We start from the raw sequence: 22,261 nt of genomic DNA on the forward strand, positions 1-22,261 counted from the left end.
CCGTCACAAGACTTGGACTTAGCCACCAGCTTGCCATGACTAAGGTCAACCAGATGGCTCTCACCTTGCCATATCTGAGGTCAACCACATGGCTCTCACCTTGCCATATCTAAGGTACATCAGATGGTGCTCACCTTCCCATGTCATGTTTTGATTTATTTTTTGTCACACTTCGTCCTTCCATTTGGTGTGACAAACAAAAAGAGAGAGAGAAAGAGACATACACACACAGAGGAGTTCTTAATTGTGATATTAATTACCATTTATTGTTGCTCACTCCAATTTTATTTAGATATTAATATTGTTTGATATTATATATATATATTTAAATTTATTTTGATACAGATGTCAGCCTCAAGCACTGAAATAGCCACCAGCTTGCCACGTGTAAGTTCCACCAGATAACTCTTACCTTGCAATGTCTAAGATTGACTAGATGGCATGTGCCTTCCTATTTTTGGGGTTGACCAGATAGCCCTCAGCTACTATGATTGAAGTCAACCAGATGGATCTTGCCTTGCCATGTCTGAGGTGGACAAGATTACTCTCACCCTTCCTTGTCTAAGGCTGACCAGATGACTTTTCCCTTGCCATGTCTAAGGTCAACCAGATGACTCTCAGCTTGCCATGTGTAAGGTCAACCAGATGGCTCTCACCTTGCCATGTGTAAGGTGGACAAGATAGCTCTCACCATGCCATCTCTAAGGTCAAGGAGATGGCTCTTGCCTTGCTATGTTTGAGGTCTTCCTGACGGCTCTTGCCTTGCCATGTCTGAGGTCAACGAGATGATTCTTGCCTTGCCATGTCACATGTTGTCCAGGTAGCTGTCACCTTGCCATTTCTGAGGTCGGCCAGATGGCCCTTGCCCTGCCCTGTCTTAGGTTGACCAGATGGCTCTTGCCTTGCCATGTCTAAGGTCGACCATATGACTCTTACCTCACCATGTCTGAGATTGGCCAGATGGCTTTCACAGTCCCATGTGTGAGGTCGACATCATGGCTCTCACCTTGCCATGTCTGAGGTCGATGAGATGGCTCTTGCTTTGCCATGTCTGAGGTCAACCAGATGCCACTCTGACATGTCTGAGCTCAACCAGATGGCTCTCAGCTTTTCATGTCTGAGGCCGACCAAATAGTTCTCCTCTTGCCATGTCTGTGGTCCACCAGAAGGCTTTAGCCTGGCCATGTCTGAAATTGGCCAGACAGCTCTCACCTTGCCGTATCTACAGTTGACCAGAGGGTGCTTGCTTTGGTATGTCTAAGGTTGACGAGATGGCTCTCACTTTGCCATATCTGAGGTTGACCAGATGGCTTTCATCTTGCCATGTCTCAGGTCGACCAGATGGCTCTTGCCTTTTCATATCTGAGGTTGACCAAATGTCTTTTGCTTCACCATGTCTGAAGTCAACTAGATGGCTCTCCCCTTGCAATGTCTGAGGTCGACCAGAGGGCTTTCACCTTGCCAATTCTAAGGTCAACAAGATGGTTCTCACCTTGCCATGTCTGAGGTGGAGGTGGATAAATGGCTCTTGCTTTTTCATGTCTAAGGTTGACCAGATGGCTTGCACTGGTGGCAATGCTGTTCAAGTCCAACAGAGAGATGGGACTGTGATTTGCTGCAGCCTTGATCTTCTCAGTCTCGTCCAGGAGATCTTCCCATCTTGGCCAGAAACATTGGAATGAGTCCACAGCTTGCCATGCCTAAGGTCGACCAGATGACTCTCGCCTTCTCATGTCTAAAGTCGACCAGATGGCTGTCACCTTGCTATGTCTAAGGTCAAACAGATGGCTCTTGCCTTCCCACATCTAAGGCCGTCCAGACGGCTGTCACTGGTGGCAGTATCATTCAGGTCCAGCAGAAAGATGTGATTGTGATTCACTGCAGCCTCGATCTCCCTGGTCTCACCCGGGTGGTCTTTCCAATTGGGCCACCCAAGTACCTGAGAATACATGAACCTTCTTCCTGTGTTGTTTTTCTAACCCCAATTTCAGTTTGTTTCCATAGTACTTAGCATGATTTGCTGTTGTTTTTCTTCATTGTTCTTTTCTCTCTCTATTCTCCTGTGCTCCTTCTTGCATGCTGAAGTTGACGTTTTCATTTATTTTTGGTCACACTTCAGCCTGAGTGTGACAAAAGGAGAGAGAGAGAGAGATCTTAATTGTGATATTATCTTTCATTATTGTTCACTCCTGCTTATTTGTGTATTGGTCTTTAATATTGTTAGTATTTCTTTGTTTTTGTTCTATATTTACTGGTGGTTTTAAAAATTTATTTTGAGACACATGTTGGCTGCAAGCATTGGAATTAGCCGCCAGCCTGCCAGGTCTAAGTTCGACCAGATGGCTCTGGCCTTCCCATGTCTAAGGTTGACCAGATGGATCTCACTGGCAGCAGTACCATTCTTGCCCATAAGAGGGATGCAATCGTGATTCACTGGAGTCTTCATCTCCCCAGTCTCCCTCAGGTGGTCTTCCCATCTCAGCTTCTTGGAACTACTTGGACCTTCCTGTGTTGTTTTTCTAACCTTAATTTCAGTTTGTTTCCACAATATTTAGAGTGACTTGCTGTTGTTTTTCTTCTTTGTTCTTTTCTTTCTCTGTTTCTTTATGTTCCTTCCTACACAGTGACCTTTTGATTTATTTTTGTCACAATCCAGCCTTGGTGTGACAAACCAAGAGAGAGAGAGAAAGAGGGAGTGAGAGAGAGAGAGCAAGACAGAGAGAGGAGATCTTAATTGTGACATTAATTACTTTTCACCATTGTTCACTTTCACTTATTTATGTATTGGTCTTTAATATTGTTTTTATTCTTTGTTATTGTTATATATTTACTGTTGGTTTTTAAATTTATTTTGAGATAGATATTGGCCACAAGTGTTGGGCTTATCTGCTAGTTTGCTATGTCTAAGGTCTACCAGATGGCTCTCACCTTCCCATGTCTAAGATCAACAAAATAGCTCTCACCTTCCTAAGACAAAGATTGACCAGATGACTCTCGCCTTGCCATGTCTAAAGTCGTCCAGATGGCTCTCACCTGCCCCTATTAGGTCTACCAGATGGCTATCACTGGCGGCAGTACCATTTGGATCCACCAGAAGGATGTGATCGTCATTCACTTCGGCCTCTATCTCCCCAGTCTCGCACAGGTTGTCTCCCCATCTCAGCCTCCCGAGTATCTGGGATGACAGGGTCCTTCTTCCTCTGTTTTTTGTTTGTTTGTTTCTAATCTAATTTTAGGTTGTTTTCTCAATACTTAGAGTTACTTGCCATTGATTTTCTTCTTTGTTCTTTTCTTTCTCTATTCTCCTATGCTCCTTCCTGCACAGTGAAGTTGACTTTTGGTTTATTTTTTGTCACACTCCAGCCTGGATGTGACAAATGGAGAGAGGGAGGAGATCTTAATTGTGATATTAATTACCTTTTACCATTGTTTACTCCCACTTATTTATGTACTGGTCTTTAATATTGTTTGTTATTATTTATTTGTTACTGTTATATATTTACTCATTTTTAAAATGTATTTATTTTGGGACAGATGTCTGCTGCAAGTTTTGGACTTAGCTACCAGCTTGTCATATCTACATTCAACCCTATGGTTGTTGCCTTTCCATGTCTAAGGTCAACCAGATGGCTCTCACAAGCAGCAGCACAGTTCAGGCTCAGAAGAGAAATGCGACTGTGATTCATTGTGGCATCAATCTCCCCAATCTTGCCTGAGTGGTCTTCCTGTCTCGGCCTCTCGAGTCCCTGCGACTAATAGAACCTTATTTTTTTTCTTTCTTTCTTCCTTTCTTTCCTTTCCTTCCCTTCCCTTCCCTTCCCTTCCCTTCCCTTCCCTTCCTTCCTTCCTTCCTTCCTTCCTTCCTTCCTTCCTTCCTTCTTCCTTCCTTCCTTCTTTCTTTCTCTTTTTTTCTTTCTTTCTTTTTTTCTTTCTTCTTTCTTCTTCTTTCTTTCTCTTTCTTTCTTTCTTCTTTCTTCTTCTTTCTTTTCTTTCGTCTCTAACCACAATTTCAGTTTGTTTCTACAATACTTAAGATGACTTGCTGTTATTTTTCTTCTTTGTTCTTTTTTCTCTCTATTCTCCTATGCTCCTTCCTGTGTGCTGAAGTTGATGTTTTGGTTTATATTTTTTCACACTCAAGCCTGGGTGTGACAGAGAGAGAGAGACAAAGAGAGAGAGAGAGACCTTAATTGTGATATTAATTACCTTTTACTATTGTTCATTACCACTTATTTTTGTACTGGGTTTTGATTGTTATTATTTCTTTGTTATTGTTATATATTTACTGTTGGCTTTTTTATTTAATTTGGGACAGATGTTGGCTTAAAGCATTGGACTTAGCTGCCAGCTTGCCATGTCTAAGGTCAACAAGATGGGTCTCGCCTTGTCATATCTAAGATCAACCAGATAAATCTCACTGGCGGCAGTACTGTTCGGGTCCAGCAGAGGGATGCGATCATGATTCACTGTGGCCTTGATCTCCCTGGTCTCGCTCAGGTGGTCTTCCCATCTCAGCCTCCTGTGTACCTGGCACTACTCAGACCTTCTTCCTCTGTTTTTTTTTTTTTTTTTTTTTTTTCTAACCCAAATTTCAGTTTATTTCCAAAATACCTGGAGTGACTTGCTATTGTCTTATTTGTGGTTCTTCTTTTCTTTTTCTACACTTTCCATAACACCAAAGGACTTTATACAATATGAATGACAATCACAATTTACTCTGAGCCCTTCATGCTTGTATGGACCCATGACCATACCTGCTGCTCCAAGCCCAGGTATGAGAGTCAACATCTCTTAAATTGGCTGGGTCCAGATACTGGAGTCCTCACCTGCCTCTGATCTGGGCTTAGAAATATATCACTAATCCAAGTGTGGCTAGATCTTTACATATTACAGTCAAAATTCCAACTGTGGACTGTGTTTGCATGTGAAATTCTGGACCTCAGGAGTGAGCTCTTTCCATGAGTGAGGGTGACAATTCTAATGTTTGGTGGGGTGTGCATATGAGAAACACAATCTCATCTGCATATTGTTCCCTGTGATAACACTGTAACACTCAGGAGCTTTATATGATATGGGAGTCACTTATCACCAAGTCAAAGATGACCCTTTTAATTCTGGTGAGCACAAAGCCAGAGATTATCTGGCCTCCGCTTAAATGTCCTCACTCAAATAGAAAATGCTGAATAATTCTTTTTAAAGCTTCCAGTATTGCAGGGGCACTATTTGTTTTTAAAAAAATGTGAAACAGGAGCACCATCTTGTCTTTTGGTTTTGTTGGCTAGAGACATGACTTTTGGGTAGGAGTTGAAAAGCCAGGATCTGTGACTTAAAAACAGACTGTGATCCTGGAATCATATTACAACTTTCTTTTAATGCTTTTCTCTGTAGATTTATATACAGATATAAGATATGTAGATAAATCCATTCAAACACACTGGGTTATATAAATATGTCTATGCAATATCTATCTATAAGTTCATCTTATAAAAAGTTCCAAAATATAATAAAACTGAATCAAATGTAAGTAAACCAGTCCCAAAATATAAGTAAATCAGTCCTACACAGCCCCCTCAGGATAGATGAATGCAATCAGCAAATTAACTCAGCCCATGTATTTCCAATCAGTAAACTAGCTCAGCCAAGGTGATTCCAGCCAGCCAATTAGCTTAGCCCAGATGATTTCAATCAGCCCATTTGTTTAGTTCACGTGGATTCAATCAGTCAATTATGTAAGTGATGACTAAATATTCATGCAGGCAAGCCCAGGAAGGTAGATGTGAACGGTGCATGCATAAAACAAGAAGAAAATAAGGGTTCATAAATGTTAATGTAGACAGAAAGTATTACATGGGTTTCCTGTCAGCTTACTTCCCAGTTCTTGTTCCTAAAGGTGAAGTATTGCTTATGTTTATACAAAAACATTGTATAGCTACGTTCCATTCTGGCATGCTACTGAGCCAAAGAGAAGAGAAGTAATTCTACGTATGCATTCTTAGAATACGCTATGAGATTGAAAATGTCTTTTGGAGTACTTTTTTTTTTTTTTTCTGAGACGGAGTCCTACTCTGTCAAGCAGGCTGGAGTGCAGTGGTGTGATCTGGCTCACTGCCACCTCTAAATCCCAGGTTCAAGCAATTCTTCTTCCTCAGCCTCCCGAGTAGTTGGGATTACAGGCACCCGTCACTGCACCCAGCTAATTTTTTTGTATTTTTAGAGGATACAGGGTTTCATTATGTTGGCCAGGCTGGTCTTGAACTCCTGATCTCATGATCAGCCCACATTTGCCTCCCAAAGTGCTGGGGTTACAGGCATGAGCCGCTGTGCCCAGCAGTTTTTTGTGTACGTAAATAAGTACATAGAGATACTTACATAATTCTGTGGGTATTTTTATATCTGCCTATGTGTATCTATATATAGATGTATTAATCTTTGTATCTATATTGATACAGAATAAATTTATAGGAAGTGAAAGTATTGATAGGTATTGATACTAACAGTAAGAGAAGAAGAAACTTACATACAAGTATAAACTTTTTTCCCCTATAAAGTATATCTAAAGAGTACACAAATAAAGATATAGTCTTGCAAACATTCTGCTACATTTATGATTTACAAAGAAAACATTGGTCTTTGTTGCTCACTTCAATGAATATCATTCATTGCCATTTCCAGTTTGACCTTTTCCTTTATTTTGTACATAGGGACAGAGATGAACTGCCCAGTCCAAAGGTCCTCACCTCAATTTGAGTATTCTTATTATTTCTCATTATGGCCTTAGTCAAGACAGGCGCTGTTTACTATTTTCCCAATGCATGTGTGATGTAAAAGTACAATCTTATCATCTCTGAGGTTGAAGTAGGGTTTTTGTGGTAAGAGAGAGAAAGTTTAGGTCACTTTTTAGAAGATAGATTGTGAAACTGAAAGCAAATATAATGGTACATGGTACCTGGCCACATTTTAACCAGGAAATAGTGAACATTCACTGAAATGCCAAAGGTAATTCTTATTGGCTAGGCAAAAGCTTCTTTGTGAGGAAAGCTAGGTCACTGGTGCTGAGCATTTCTAGATGTTTCTACCTGGATATACAGAGCCACTTTGGGCTAACTTAATGAGACCCAGAATGAAAAACCTCCATACTCCAGGTAACAAAAACATTTTCACATTTATTTTTAAAATATGAATTGGTATGTAGCTTGAATTGAATAAATTGTCACTGAACTAATTGGTAGATTGCATTCAAATGACCTGAAAAAAATTAATATAACCTCTGACCATGTTTACTTTGTGATTATTTTTCTACACACATATACATTGATATCAAGTAGGTGGGGAAAATGTATATATATAAACACAGTGTGAACTTCATGGGTATGACTATGTAATGTCCAATTGTGCATATGTCTAGTAAAACACTTTAGAAAAAAATCTAGATCAGAAGCCATCTTCATTCACTAGCATATCTTCATTCACTAGTTCCCATAGCACAGCTCAAGTGGATATAATCAGACAACTAGTTAAATTAGGAAGCAGGGAGAACAAAGATGGCATATGTGAATAACACAGAAATGCAAAGAGAAAGAAAGTATGGTCCTGAAATGTTAAGATGAACATAAAGCCTCACATGGCAGTACTTGAAACTTACATCCAGGCCATGCCCAAAAGTGTGAAGCTTTGTTGATTTATATGTGTATGTATGACTGTCTTTCAGTGTGAGATGGTATGGAGCTATATAGGTGAGAAGTAAGTCTTCATCTGTGTTTCTAAGATAGCCTGGGGAATTGACAATGTCTCCTGATGAACAGTTTTTGCATATACAATTATTTACATAGATGAACTTGGATAATCTTGTATGTATACATTTATTTATCTACTTAAGTATATGTAAGGAAAATGGCTTTGCTGCAACCAAGCAGGCAAAGGACAGCATGCATAGGCGGAGGTAAACAGTCTGGATGACTCAGCAGGTTTGTGTCACAGGTGCACAGCTTTGTATAACCATAGCCACATAGACATAACATAGAGAAGCTCACCACCTGGCACTCGGTCACTATTGTTTGTGTAGTATATAAATGTAACACTGACCCTGTGAAGGGGCTGCTGAATAAAGCCATGTCTCATTTACCTGCTGTCTTTTGAGTGTTCTTTCAGCTCCCAGCTCCATGTCCACCCCCTCCTCTCAGCCCTCAGCTGGGGCTAGAACCTGACCCTGAGCATGACATTTGCCATAGTCATCAGCAGGATGAGGTGAGTGAATCTTCAGCCCCTGAGGCTGCCATATTGGCTATGTGTACACAGCATGGGTTCTGGTACCTAGTGGCAGAGGTGTTGCTTGGATGGGCCCCAGTGGAAATGTGGGTCTCCTGTGAGTGTGGAGAAGGCACCGAAGCAGCTGGAGGTTCAGAGCACCAAGAAGAAATGCACCTTCACCAGCAGTCAGATGGGCATTTCTGACTGCACTACATGAAGTACATGCTCAGTCCCTGTGGGACGCAGCTCAGGTAAGGGACCTTCAGACACAAGTTCTGCACCTGGGAGCCCAAATGCACAGCTTGGAGCAAAACCTGGGGGTGAAGGACCTTCAGGAGCAAGCAGGGCATTTAGAGGTTCAGATAAATAGCCTAGAGCAGGAGTTGGAAACAGATTTCAGTGCAAACTTGAGCCCATCCTCTAGGCTGGATATTCCTGCTAGGACTGATGCTGAGGAGGAGCCTCCTGCGCTGCGAGCTCATCCTGTAATCCCTCAGAAGGTAGAACGTGAGCAGTCAATGGGACCACAGGGGAGAGCCCAGGGCCCCCCCCATAGTGGTGGAACACACCCCTTTTAGTGCTTATACCCCCACTGAGTTATGGGAGTCAGGTAAGCAATGCAGGCAGCATCCAGGGGAGCCCCTCCAAGCCTGGTTACTCCATCTTTTGGATGAGGGGGATGACAGCATTTCTTGCTCCACTTCCGAGATGGAGAAGCTGGCTTCTATCACAATTCACCTCTCTCTTTGTCAGTGGCTGCAGCTGTGCGGATGGTTGGCACAAGGGCAAGGTGACCACACGTTAATCGAGTGGCTGATGGCAGCCATATGAACTGTTTGGAATGATGCCAGGGAGACACCAGAAATTGTAAGTAAATGGCAATCATAAACTGATTTGGTGCAGGTACTCTGGGAGATGGGTATGTGGCAGGCTATGTTTAATCTGAATACCCTGGGGTTAGATGATGAATGCTTTACCTCCCATTTGAAGGATCTTGTGCTGGATCTTTGTAGAGTCAATTGTCTCCAGAGCAACAATTCTGAAAAATGCCCAAGAGGAGGCAAAATACTGTTGCTCAACCCAGCCCCATCTAGACACTTAAACTCAAGGACTATTTGCAGATGGGCAATGATACAGGACCTTTTCTGTTTAATTAGGGAACTGGCAGACGTGCTTGGCTCAGGGGTGGGGCAGGGAACTGGATGACCGGAGGCAGCATGTGGAACTGACAATCCACTGATCCCCCACCAATGTACAGCAGACCTTAGCACTGGTAGATACTGGTGCAGACTGCAGTCTTGTTTACGGAAACCTGGATAAGTTTCCAGGCAAAGATGAATTTATTGATGGTTATGGAGGCCTCTCAGTGAAAGTGAAAGCTTTGTCTTTGCATCTTAGCATTGGCAGGTTGGCTCCCCGCCTGTACACTGTGTACATTTCTCCCATATCTGAATATATTCTGGGGGTGGACATTTTGCATGGTCTGGACTTTCACACCATGGCCAGAGAATTCAGACTCCAAGTAAAGCTGGGACTGTGTGGACATACACATAACCAGCCCCAAGTTCTGCCAAAACCCTGGTGGGTTACCTCCACATGTCAATACCATTTGCCGGGGGCGGGGGGCATATGGAGATAACTGAGACTATTAAGAAGTTAGAGAAGGTGGAAATAATGCATATAACCCATATCCCCTACAATTCCCTACTATGGCCAGTCAGAAAGCCTGATGGGACTTGGTGATGACAGTGGATTATTGGAAACTTAATAAAGTAACACCACCTCTGCATGCAGCTGTACCTTCCATCATGGACTTAATAGTCCACTTGACAATGGAACTGGATGCTGCCACTCTGTGGTAGATTTGACTAATGCCTTCTTCTCAATTAACAGCAATCCAGAGAGCCAGGAATAGTTGCATTGGAGGTGTCAGTGGACTTTCACAGTGTTGCTGCAGGGCTATTGTATATCACCACCATGTGCCATAATCTTGTTGATAATGTTATGTTAACCTCTGATTTTCTTGCAGGTTTAGGAGTGGCAATGCCCCTCTTGCCTGGGAATTGGGATGATGTGGCTGAGACAGCCTTTTCTAGTAGCCAAGAGGCTATTGAGCAGACACAAGTCCTACACGTAGTCAGAGGTGCCCATTTGAACTAAACGTACATGTGACCACAGATAGTATAAGTTGGGGCCTATAGCAGCACATGGAGCACGTAAGTATGCCAGTAGGCTTTTGGCCCTAGTTGTGGAAGGGAGATGAGCTGCACTATTTATTAATGAAGCAGTTAGCAACTGCCTATGCCGCCCTTCAGGCTCATAAGAGCATGGCAAGACGTGTTACAATCATCATACAGATGACTTACCCAAAAGCAGGATGGGTGAATTCATGGGTAATGACCTGCCGGACTCAGCTAGCACAAACATCCACTTTAGTGAAGTGGGGTGCCTAGTTGGAGCAGCGGAGTACACTGAGTACAAGTCCCTTAGCAGCAGAGTTTCAAGAAGTCTTGGGATCTGTAGTCCTAATGCAACATAAGGCCATGGGGCCTGAGGTACCCCTAGATCTTGAGCCTTCACTGAAGGGGTGGCCTGCCCCTCCACACTTGTGGGTGTTTCTCGTTAGGTGGAAACGAAAGACTTGAGAAAAGGAATAAAACACAGAGACAAAGTGTAGAGAAAGAAAAGCGGGGCCCAGGGGACCGGCGCTCAGCTTACAGAGGACCCACGCCGGCACTGGCCTCTGAGTTCCCTTAGTATTTATTGACAATTATCTTTACCATCAAAAAGATAAGGGAGTGACTGGACAATAGGACTATGGTAGGGAGGAAATCAGCAGTAAGACATATGAACAAAAATCCCTGTGACATGAATAAGTTTAAAGGAAAATACTGTGCCTTGAGATGCATATGCGAACATCTCCATAAACCTTTTAGCAGTATTGCTCCAGCAAGCCCCACCTTATTCCTAAAGGTGGTTTTCTCCTTGCTCAGTAAACAGAACGCACAATGGGTGTTACCCGGAGATGTTCCATTGCCCAGGGAGGGGCAGGAGACAAATGTTTTTCTGTTTCTTGAGATTTAAGAGAATGTTGATGACCTTTAACCATAAGCAGCCTTTAGGCACTTGTTTAACAAGGCACATTCTGCACCGCCCAAAATCCTTTTAACCTAAGTCACCTTTGCACATGTCTCTTGCAAGGACAAAGTTGAAGGTAAGGTCACAGATTAACAGCATCTCAAATACAGAACTAAATGGAGTTTTTTATGTCTACTTCCTTCTATATAGACATGGTAACCAACTGATCTCTCGTTCTTTTCCCCACATTCACCAGTAGGAAGGGCATCCTGAGGTACTACTGCTGCCTGGATTACTGGTGCAGTCCAGCCTAGTACTAACACTGTATGGTTTAATACCAAGTATGGACAAAGTAGCTAATAAATTAAACTCAGGGAAGTGTAAATAGTGATCACCAAGGAGGTAACACCTATGGCAATCTGCAGTAATAGCTGGGCAGTTTATTAAAGCTTCACTTTGTGGTTAACTACCTAAAAGTTACAGAATTATCTAGTTAGTTACCAAACCACATAGGGCCAGGCTATGTGGCCAAATCTATAAAAGGAAGGATGACCTTCTCCAACTAAATACAGGAATGAATAGCAATCTGTTACTGCCTCCCCCAGTGCCCCCAAAGGTAGGGAAACAAACAAACAAACAAAACCCTGGTGTTAGCCACGGACCCTCCAAGCTCCTCATTACAGATGGTTGGCTATTGCCGCCCCCTGGAGGGAGGGTCTGCAGTATGACGAATCTTTTACTTTTTGGGTATTTAATGTGTGGCCTCCATGATAGACCATCCACAGTTGAATGGCCAGAGAAGGGACCCTCCTCCGGGAGACATATGTACTGTCCATGTGGCTATCATGAGCTCCCCTGTAACTTTAGCAGAGGTAGAGGATCCGAAAGAACCATGCAGAGCAGGTAAGATGTGGTACCATTGCCCAGGGCAGAAGCCCTCAGTGGCTGCATTGTTATCCAGAGATAAAAAGTTAGCCTGTATTTTGCCTAAGGAATGTGATTTGCCCCTGTTAGTACCTGTGCCTGCTTTGTCGTTCCAGTCATAGGTTGGCATGCTCAAACAGCATCATGAAATGGGCCCACACCTACATCAAGGTGACCAATGTCTCCAACTGTTAGATCTGCACTGCCCTTCCAGCAGCAGCTGCAGACAGCTTGCCCTGGCACATGCATCTAGCTTCTATACGGAACTAGACATGGCTAGAGGCTTGGGGTCCCACGGACAATCGGTGGGATGCAACATGGAAGGCTTTGGACAGGGGATGTCTCAGAACCCATGGCCAGCCTGTCCCCTGGCTGACTCATAGCATCCATAATGGATGAGACTGGCTAATGGGAAAACACATGGTGCCCCTAGTTCAGGTTCCACGATGCACAGAGCAGCACTGGGGTAAAGACACTGTGAGATAGTTGCCTGCTGAGATTTGTGCAAACATAATACTTGTCACCAAACCAAGGATGTGGTAGAACAAGTACCCTTACCAAGGCTGGACCCCCATGGACTTTGTGACTCCTGGGAGTTTATGGTTGTGTGGGGACACAGGGTGGCCATATCTGCCAGTCAGTTGAACTGGATGTTGTACATGGGGGTGGCCCTATGTGCCTGCCACTGTTCTTCCCACATTGCCTAGTCATCCGTATAACTGGGAGGCACTGCATCCTGCTTTTTGTGAGTGCAGTGGGCCCCCGGGTGGTTCTATCCCTTAGCAACAACTATCCCTGGACCAGGTGCCATTACTGTAGAAAAGCAGGTTGCAGCCTTTGTGGAGGACACAGCTCAGGTGCTGAGTTATACCTCTTTTTGTTAACTGATGAAGTTGATCCAATCAGGAAGGTGGTGTTGCAAAACCAGATGGCCTTAGACATAGTCACAGTTGCCCAAGGTAGCACTTGTGCCCTTGTAGGGACACAATGTTGTACATTTATCCCTGACAGCCACTGGAACATAATGACAACTTTACAATGGATGTCACAGGGGATTAAGACAATTGAACACCTTACTGATGAACCCCTGCAGAGATGGTGGGTGTCTCTGGGCTCTGGCTTATGTTGGGCTTTCATCATCATGGGTAGCATAACAGGAACATTAGTGGTAGGTTGTTGCTTTCTGTGTGAATCACCACCAAAGAGGATCCTCTTGGCCTAGGGGGGTGGAGTGTAAGAAATATGACTGTACTGCAGCCAACCAGGCATAGGGCAGCAGGGATATGCCAAGGTAAACGTTCTGGATGACTAAACGGGTTTGTGGCACAGGCACACAGTTCCATGTTTTCTATAATCATAGCCATACAGACATAACATAGAGAAGCTCCCCACCTGGCTCTCAGCCACTATTTTTTGTATAGTGTATAAATGTAACACTGACCCTATGAAGGGGCTGCTGAATAAAGCCATGTCTCATTTACCTGCTGTCTCTCGAGTGTTCCTCCAGCTCCCTGCCCCACATCCACCCACTCCCCTCAGCTCTCAGCTGGGGATGGAACCTGACCCTGAGCATGACAGTATTTTTTATATCAGGTCATTATATCTGTCATTATTTCAATATGTATACAGAATAAAGATATAACATTTCAAAGTTTTAATAGGTATTTTTACTGATAGTAATATAAAAATAAACTTCCATACCTGTAAAATCTTATTAGTTCTTTAAAGTATATCCACAAGAGTAAACAAATAGAAGAATACTCTGACATAAATTTTGCTGCACTTAATGTGTTTAAAGAAAGTATTTGTTTGTTTGGATGTGGTGGCTCATACCTGTAATTCCAGCACTTTGGGAGGCCGAGACTGGCAAATCACTTGAGGTCAGGAGTTCGAGACCAGCCTGGTAAACATGGTGAAACATTGTGTCTACTAAAAATACAAAAATTAGCTGGGTATGGTGGTGGGTGCCTGTAATCCCAGCTACTCAGTAGGCTGAGGCACGAGAATCGTTTGAACCCAGGAGGCAGGAGTTGCAGTGAGCCAAGATCGTGCCACTGCACTTTACCCTGGGCAAGAGAGCAAGACTCTGTCTCATAAATAAATAAATATATACATACATACATACATACATACAAAAAGAAAATACTTTTTTGTTGCTCCAATCTGTGAGCGAGAATTTACTAAAACCTCAAGTGACATTCAACGCCAAGTCAAAACTGTTTCTTTTCTTTCTGATTAACACAGGAACCGAGATAAACTAGCTTTAAATTAAAGGCCCAAATCCAGGCTTGAAAATATATTATTCCATTGAAAGGTTACATCTTTTCAGGAGCTCTGTATTTTGAACATGTGACATTGGAATACAATCTGGTAATTAGTTAGGTTGGCTGAAGAAGTGACTTATTGGATAGTGGTAGAAAAGCCAAGGTCTAAGCCAGGTGTGGTGGCTCACGCCTGTAATCTCAGCACTTTGAAAGGCCGAGGTGGATGGATCATGAGGTCAAGAGATTCAGACCATCCTGGCCAAGATGGTGAAACCCCGTCTCTACTAAAAATACAAAAATCAGCGGCCAGGTGCGATGACTCACACCTGCAATCCCAGCACTTTGGTTGGCTGAGGTGGGCAGATCACAAGGTCAGGGGTTTAAGACCAGTCTGGCCAATATGGTGAAACCTTGTCTCTACTAAAATACAAAAGTAGCCGGCACGGTGGTGGGCATCTGTAGTCCCAGCTACTTGAGAGACTGAGGCAGGAGAATCACTTGAATCTGGGAGGTGGAGATTGCAGTGAGCGGAGATCATGCCACTGCACTCCAGCCTAGGTGACGGGGAGATTCCGTCTCAAAAAAAAAAAAAAAAAAAGAAGAAAGAAAAAAAAAGGAAAGTTAAGGTCTGTGAATTTAAGATAGCCTGCAATACTGAAAGAAAATTTCAGATTCCTTTGCACGCTTTAAAGATTTATTAACAGATATATGTAGCTAGATAAACATATGCAAATACATACAGATATATAAAGATATCTATGTAATATCCATTTATGAGTATGTTTTGTAAAAAAAATAATAAATAACCAAATTAAAAGTAAGTCAGGAGAGAGCTTCAAAACAGCCGGGTGGCCTCACTTCACATCCCAGCCTGTCCATCCATCCAGCAGCCAACGCAGCCATCAGATCCGCACATCCTGCTCTGGGCTTTAAACATGACCACTTGCCTCCCCTGCCCCGTGAAAATGTTGGTGCTTTTTGCTTTCATCATCGCCTTCCACATCAACTCTGCAGCCTTGCGGGTTCATCGCCACCATCAACAATGCCTGGTGGGTAGGAGATGAGTTTTTTGCAGATGTCTGGAGATTGTGTACCAACAACACGAATTATACAGTAATCAATGACACATTTAAAAAGTACTCCATGCTCCAGGCGGTCCAGGCCACCGTGATCCTCTCCACCATTCTCTGCTGCATTGCCTTCTTCATCTTCATGCTCCAGCTCTTCATCCTGAATCAGGGAGAGAGGTTTGTCCTACCCTCCATCATCCAGCTAATGTCGTGTCTGTGTGTCACGAATGCAGCCTCCATTTATACAGACAGGTATGAAGACATTCACGAGAGAAACATGAAATTCTATTACCTGACCAAAGAAGGCAGCAATGGCTACTCCTCCATCCTGGTGTGGGTGGCCTTCACCTGCACTTTCAGCAGCGGCATGATGCACCTGATACTGAGGAAGGGCAAATGGAGTTCCGGAGCTTATTTGTTTTGCTGCAGTACAGAATCCACATTCAGATAACCATTTTGTATATAATCATTATTTTTTTGAGGTTTTTCTAGCAAATGTATTGTTTCCTTTAAAAGCCAAAGAAAGAAAGAGAAAAAAAATTCAAAAAGGAGAAGAGTTTTTGCATTCTTGAGTTCAGAGAATAGACTATGAAGGCTGGTATTCAGAACTGCTGTGCACTCAAAAGTCTCAAGACACAAGCAAAGTTCCAGCAAAGCTCAAATCCAAAAGCGCTTGGCGGGACATTTCTTAACCATAGGGCTGTGAAGGGAGGAGATGAGAGGCTGGGAAAGCCAGGTCTCTGGGGATGTGCTTCCTATAGGTTTTAGCTGGCTCAAGCTCCTCCCAGTCGCTCTGCTAGTGGTAGGTGAAAGGGGGTGAGGTGGGTTGCAGGAGAGGAATGACAGTTTCCTGAAAGGTTTAGCCCAAGTTCCAAGTGAGAAGCAGGTGTCGTCCCTGACATTCTGTCTGTATCCAAACCAGAGCCCAACCAACCCTCCGTTATAGAGGCGGGTCAGAAAAAGCTTCACCTAAATTTACTGACAGTGTCACCTGCTTGCCTTAGGAATGGCGATCCTTTACTTGCATGCCAGATTTATACTCACCCTTTGGCAAAACCTACAGTCCCCGCCCACCCCAGACCTACAGAATCAGTCTTCAAGGGATGAGGCCAGTAAATCTGCTTTTCTAACATGCTCCCTGGGCAACACTTCAGATGCATTGAAGTTGGGGACCACAGTCCCTGGGCCAGGTGAGCAGAGCTGCCTCATAAATGCTAGGATGTCATCATGTGGAGATGGGGAAGTGGGTGTAACCCCCACAGCAGGCCAAAACTTTGGCCTCCATCACCACAGCTGTCTACATCCAGGGTCACCAAACTCCATTCCTGGTCCATGTGAACTCATAGACACCTTCAGGGAGTGGCGTGCAGCCTCCTTCCCATTCTATACCAGAAGGCCTCTCCCTTCTTGTCCAGCCTTTCATGCTACACCTGGCTGGCCTCTCACCCCTATTTCTGGAGCCTCAGAGGATCCATCCACCATTCATTCATCAACATAAATCATGACATGCATGCATGTACCAGGCACAGGGGATACCCTCTCAAGACAATCTCCTTCTAGGGCTCATGGCCTAGTGGAGGAGACAGATTAATAATTAATTAGAAAAACTAGCAGGGCACAGTGGCTTACACTTGTAATCCCAGCACTTTTGGAGGCCGAGGCGGGTAGATCACCTGAGGTCAGGAGTTCAAGACCAGCCTGGCTGAAATGGCAAAATCCTGTCTCTACTAAAAATACAAAAGTGAGCTGGGCATTGTGGTGCATGCCTGTAAACCCAGTTACGTGGAGGTTGAGGCATGAGAATCACTTGAACCCAGGAGACAGAAGTTGCTGTGAGCCGAGATCGTGCCACTGCACTCCAGCCTGGGCAACAGAGAGAGACTCCATCTCAAACAAACAAACAAACCCCAAAACACAAGAAACTAATTACACAGTGTGATGAAGCTGCAAAGAACACCACTAAGAATTCAAAATCAACCTGGCACAGTGGCTCACCCCTGTAATCCCAGCACTTTGGGAGACCGAAACAGGCTGATCTTGAGGTCAAGAGTTCGAGACCAGCCTGGCCAACATAGTGAAACCCCGTCCCTACTAAATTACAGAAAAATTAGCTGGGTGTCATGGCAGGTGCCTATAATCCCAACTACTTGGGAGGCTGAGGCAAGGAGAATCGCTTGAACCTGAGAGGTGGAGGTTGCAGTGAGCCGAGATCGCACCACTGTACTCCAGCTCAGGCGACAGTGTGAGACTCCATCTCAAAAAATAAATACATAAATAAAATAATTCAAAATCGAGGCCTGTGGCATGGAAGGGAGCCTGCTTTTTGTGTGCCTATTTTTAAATGCTCCTGGAGGCATTTAGATCAGTCTAAATATAACTCCATTCAGTTCATGCAGATGGCATTTATTGGGCAGTACCCGTCTGTGAAAACACTCAGAAAATACGTCTGTGGAGGGGCCCATGGTCCTGACAGCAAATGCAGTGAGAGGATCCCATAGAGCCAGGGTTTTCAAGCTTTAGGGGTTCCCTTGCTCCTTGGGACAGGCTATTTCAGTGAGTCTGGGGGAAGGATTCCCAGGTGATTCTAAGACTATGCTGAGAAATAGAGCTTTTGGGGGCTTGTCCTTCAGGATCAAAGCATGATGTGCTATGCAGCAATGCAGGCCATGCAGGAACCCTCCCAAGATAGAAGCTCTTTGCACTTCGTTGTCTTTTTCCGCTTATGTTGGAGCAGGATGCTAGGAGCTGTCCTGGGATGCGGTGTGGGACCTTGTGCTATTTTAATACTTTTGCACTTGACCTTGTGCTGAGTGAAGTGATGATTTGCCATCAGCTCAGTTCCAGTGGAGCTGAAGAGACATCTGGTTTGAGTAGTTTTAGGGCAACTGTGGATATCTTTTCAATGCAGGATTTGTTCTTTCCATCTACTCTTTCATTCATTTTGACAAATGGTATTAAATGTTTACCATGTTCCAGGCAGTGTGTAAGGCTCTGAAAATGCAGGGGTGAACAAATCTAGATAGCCTCCCTGCCGTCGTGAAGTTTGCAGTCCATGAGATAGGACCCCTTCCCTATGGAGAAGCCACCAACGCAGTACAGGGTGGCTTGGGGCCACACAGAGGACAAATGACACCTTCTGCCTCAATGAGAAACTATCATTGGTCATGTGGGCAAGAACATGTTTTACACCCCCAGGGTTAACAGGATGCTGCCCAAGCTCATGGAGAAAGTTGAATCTTAAGTTTCCCTGACACTTTCTACCTTGGTGGCTTTTCTATAATTTTCTGGTAGTCACAATGGAAACAAACAAAACACCTTAAAACCAGAGATCAGCCCCCAAGCAATACATGAATTCCCTTCACAGAAAATGTCAGGGCTGCATGATCTGTGTTGAATGCAGTCTGAGATGATCCTGTGGATTTTCCCAGCTGGTTGCCACTACTGTACAACATTCAGTGCCCACATCCACCGGTGCCAGTAAGGTTGTATGAGACATGAGAAATGCCTCTTCCCTGCTATGTGACTTGCATTTGAGAAGCTGGAAAGAAATAATGACATCAGGGAGAAAACATTCAACCTTCTTACCTGTGGGTAGAATCAGCCTTCACTTGGTGCTTATTACCAGTTATTCAAGAACAATAACAATGACAAAATTAGTTGATATCCAAGAAGCAGATATTAGGACCAAAGATAGCATCAACTATATTTGAAGGAACTGTAGTTTGTGCATTTTATGGCACTTTTTAAAGTACTATAATTCTTTCACTGAGGGGCTATGTGATGGAGACAGACTAACTCATTTTGTTATTTGCATAAAATTATTTTGGATCTCTGTTCAAATGAGTTTGGAGAATGTTTGACTTGTTGGTCTGTGTGAATGTGTCTACATATACCTGAATACGGGAACATCGGAGACCTCCTCACTCCCACACTGCTATAGTTTGCATGCATTTGTGCACACCCCTCATGAACAGGTTGAAATTCTAGGATGCTCTATGTTAGCTGATGATGAAGAAACATAAAACTCCAAGCCTGTTTGTAAACACGATAAACACAGTGGCCTAGATAAAAGCTGTATCATAGTTTAAAATCTGCCTTAGAGGATATCACTAAATATCCCTAATAGTTTAAAGGTTACTTACAATAGAGCAAGTTGGACGGTTTTGTGGTGGTGTGAAAATGCTAGGGCAGGGCTAGAGGTTAATTTTGAATCTTGGTTTGGGGAGAAATGTGAATTTAGGGTAGTTAGAAACTTTCTACTTAACGTACCTTCAAAATAGTCCATTTTCTATGTTTTGCATAATCTGCAACTGTACATGGAAAATAAACTTTCCAACACCCCCCCCCAAAAAAAAAAAAAACTACATCAGAGGTCATTTACCTGCTTACTCTTCTCAGGCGAGGTGAATACAATCAACCCATTTACTCAGCCCTGATGCTTCCAATCAGCCAATTAGCTCAGCCCAGTTTATTCCAATTAGCCAATTAGCTTGGTCTGGGTAATTCTAATCAGCCAATTACCTCATATCAGGTAAATCCAGCCAATTACCTCATTCCAGATGATTTCGATCTGCCAATTAGGTCAGCATTTTTTATTTCAATCAGCCATTAAATCAGGTAATTACAGTCAATTAGCTGATCCCAGGAGATTAAAATCAGCCAATTAGTTCAGCCCTGGTGACTACAGTCAGCCAATATTTGAGCCCCAGATTATTTTAATTGGCCAATAAGCTCAGCCCAGGTGATTTCAATCAGGCACTTAGATCAGCCCAGGTGGATTCAATCAGCCAGTTCTGTGATATCAACTGTAGATTAATCAAGATGGACCCTCAGTGGTGGATGAGAATAGATCATGCATACGCTGAGAAGAAAAGCAAAGTCCAGAAATGCTAACCTGGACAGAAAGTGTTACATGGCTTTAATATCAGTTTATTCCCAGACCTTGTCCCTGAAAGTGAAGCTTAGTTTGTCTATACAACAACATTGTATAGCTACGTTCCATTCTGACATGCTACTGAGACAGAGAAGAGAAATAATTCTACATCTTCACCCTTAGAATATGCTAAGAGATTGAGAAACGTCTTGAGGAACAATTTTTGTGTACATATTTACATAGAAATGCTCATATAATCTTGTATATGTATCAGTCTTTGTATGTACATTCATACAGGACAAAGATATAGATTGTGGAAGGATTAATATGTACTGTTACTAATAGTAATGCAAACAGAAAATAGAATCTCACACATGGATCAAGTCAATTGTTGAGACTGTGACTCATCTAGTTGGATCCAATACACAGGTGTTGACTCTCATACCTAGAACCAGGACATGCATGAGATTGTTAATCTCATCACTGGGACTTCCTGCAGGTGTGATTGTGACATATGCACCTCACAGAACCTTTGTGATTTGACACATCTGCCTGGGCCCAGCCCAGATGGAATTGTGACACATCACTGGACTCGGCCCCTAGGTGATATCACTCTATTCTTCTGCTTTACCACTGCTCACAGGGGAATTGTAACAAATCACTGGGCCTTATATCCAGGTGATGTGAGTCTCCTCTCCCTCTTTGTTGCTGCCAACAGGGGGCATTTTGACGTATAACTGAGCCCCACACCCAGGTTATGTGACTCTTCTGCCTGTGTCTGGCCTATACTGGCCATTGTGACATGTTGCTTAGTCTAACACCCAGGTTATGTAACTCTTGTGCCCTGGCCCTGCCTACAGAGAGCATTGTGAGGTATCTCTGTGTCCACCACAGAGGTGATGATTCTCTTTTTTTTTTTTTTTTTTTTTTGAGACAGAGTCTTGCTCTGCCACCCAGGCTGGAGTGCAGTGGCCGGATCTCAGCTCACTGCAAGCTCCGTCTCCGGGTTTATGCCATTCTCCTGCCTCAGCCTCCCGAGTAGCTGGGACTACAGGCGCCCGCCTCGTCGCCCGGCTAGTTTTTTGTATTTTTAAGTAGAGACAGGGTTTCACCGTATTAGCCAGGATGGTCTCGATCTCCTGACCTCGTGATCCGCCCGTCTCGGCCTCCCAAAGTGCTGGGATTACAGGCTTGAGCCACCGCGCCCGGCGAGGTGATGATTCTATTGACTGTTCCCTTCTCAAAGGGGTGACTGTGACATATCACTGGGCCCAGCACCTAGCTTATGTGACTTTTCTCTCCTTTTTTTATTTTTCTTTTGAGATGGAGTCTCACTGTGTCATCCAGGCTGGAGTGCAGTGGAGCAATCTTGGCTTACTGTAGCCTCTGCCTCACAGGTTCAAGCGATTCTCCTGCCTCAGCCTCCTGAGTAGCTGGGATTACAGGTGCCTGCCACCATGCCCAGCTAATTTTTGTATTTTTTGTAGAGATGGAGTTTCCCCATGTTGGCCAGTCTGGTCTTGGACTCCTGACTTCAAGCAATCTGCCCTCCTTGGCCTCCTAAAGAGTTGGGATTACAGGAATGAGCCACCGTGCCTGGCCAACTTTTCCCTCCTTTATAGGTTCTGCCCACAGAGAAGCTATAACATATTGCTGCACTCAACACCAAGATGATGTTACTCTTTTGGCTCTGCTCTCAAAACGTATTGTGATATATTTCTTGTCCTACCACCAATGTGATGTGAGTCTCCTGCCTGGGCCCTGTCCACAAGGGGCAATATGATATATCTCTGGGCCCATCAACC

At 43.8% G+C, this 22,261-nt stretch overlaps 1 pseudogene; it reads left to right on the forward strand.

Moving 5' to 3' along the window:
• Nucleotides 1-15,478: 15,478 nt before the first annotated feature.
• LOC117061998 lies at nt 15,479-16,034 on the forward strand (annotated as a pseudogene).
• Nucleotides 16,035-22,261: the final 6,227 nt, after the last annotated feature.

The sequence above is a fragment of the Trachypithecus francoisi genome, unplaced genomic scaffold, assembly GCF_009764315.1.
Source record: "Trachypithecus francoisi isolate TF-2019V2 unplaced genomic scaffold, Tfra_2.0 Contig00127, whole genome shotgun sequence".
Taxonomy (NCBI): Eukaryota; Metazoa; Chordata; class Mammalia; order Primates; family Cercopithecidae; genus Trachypithecus; species Trachypithecus francoisi.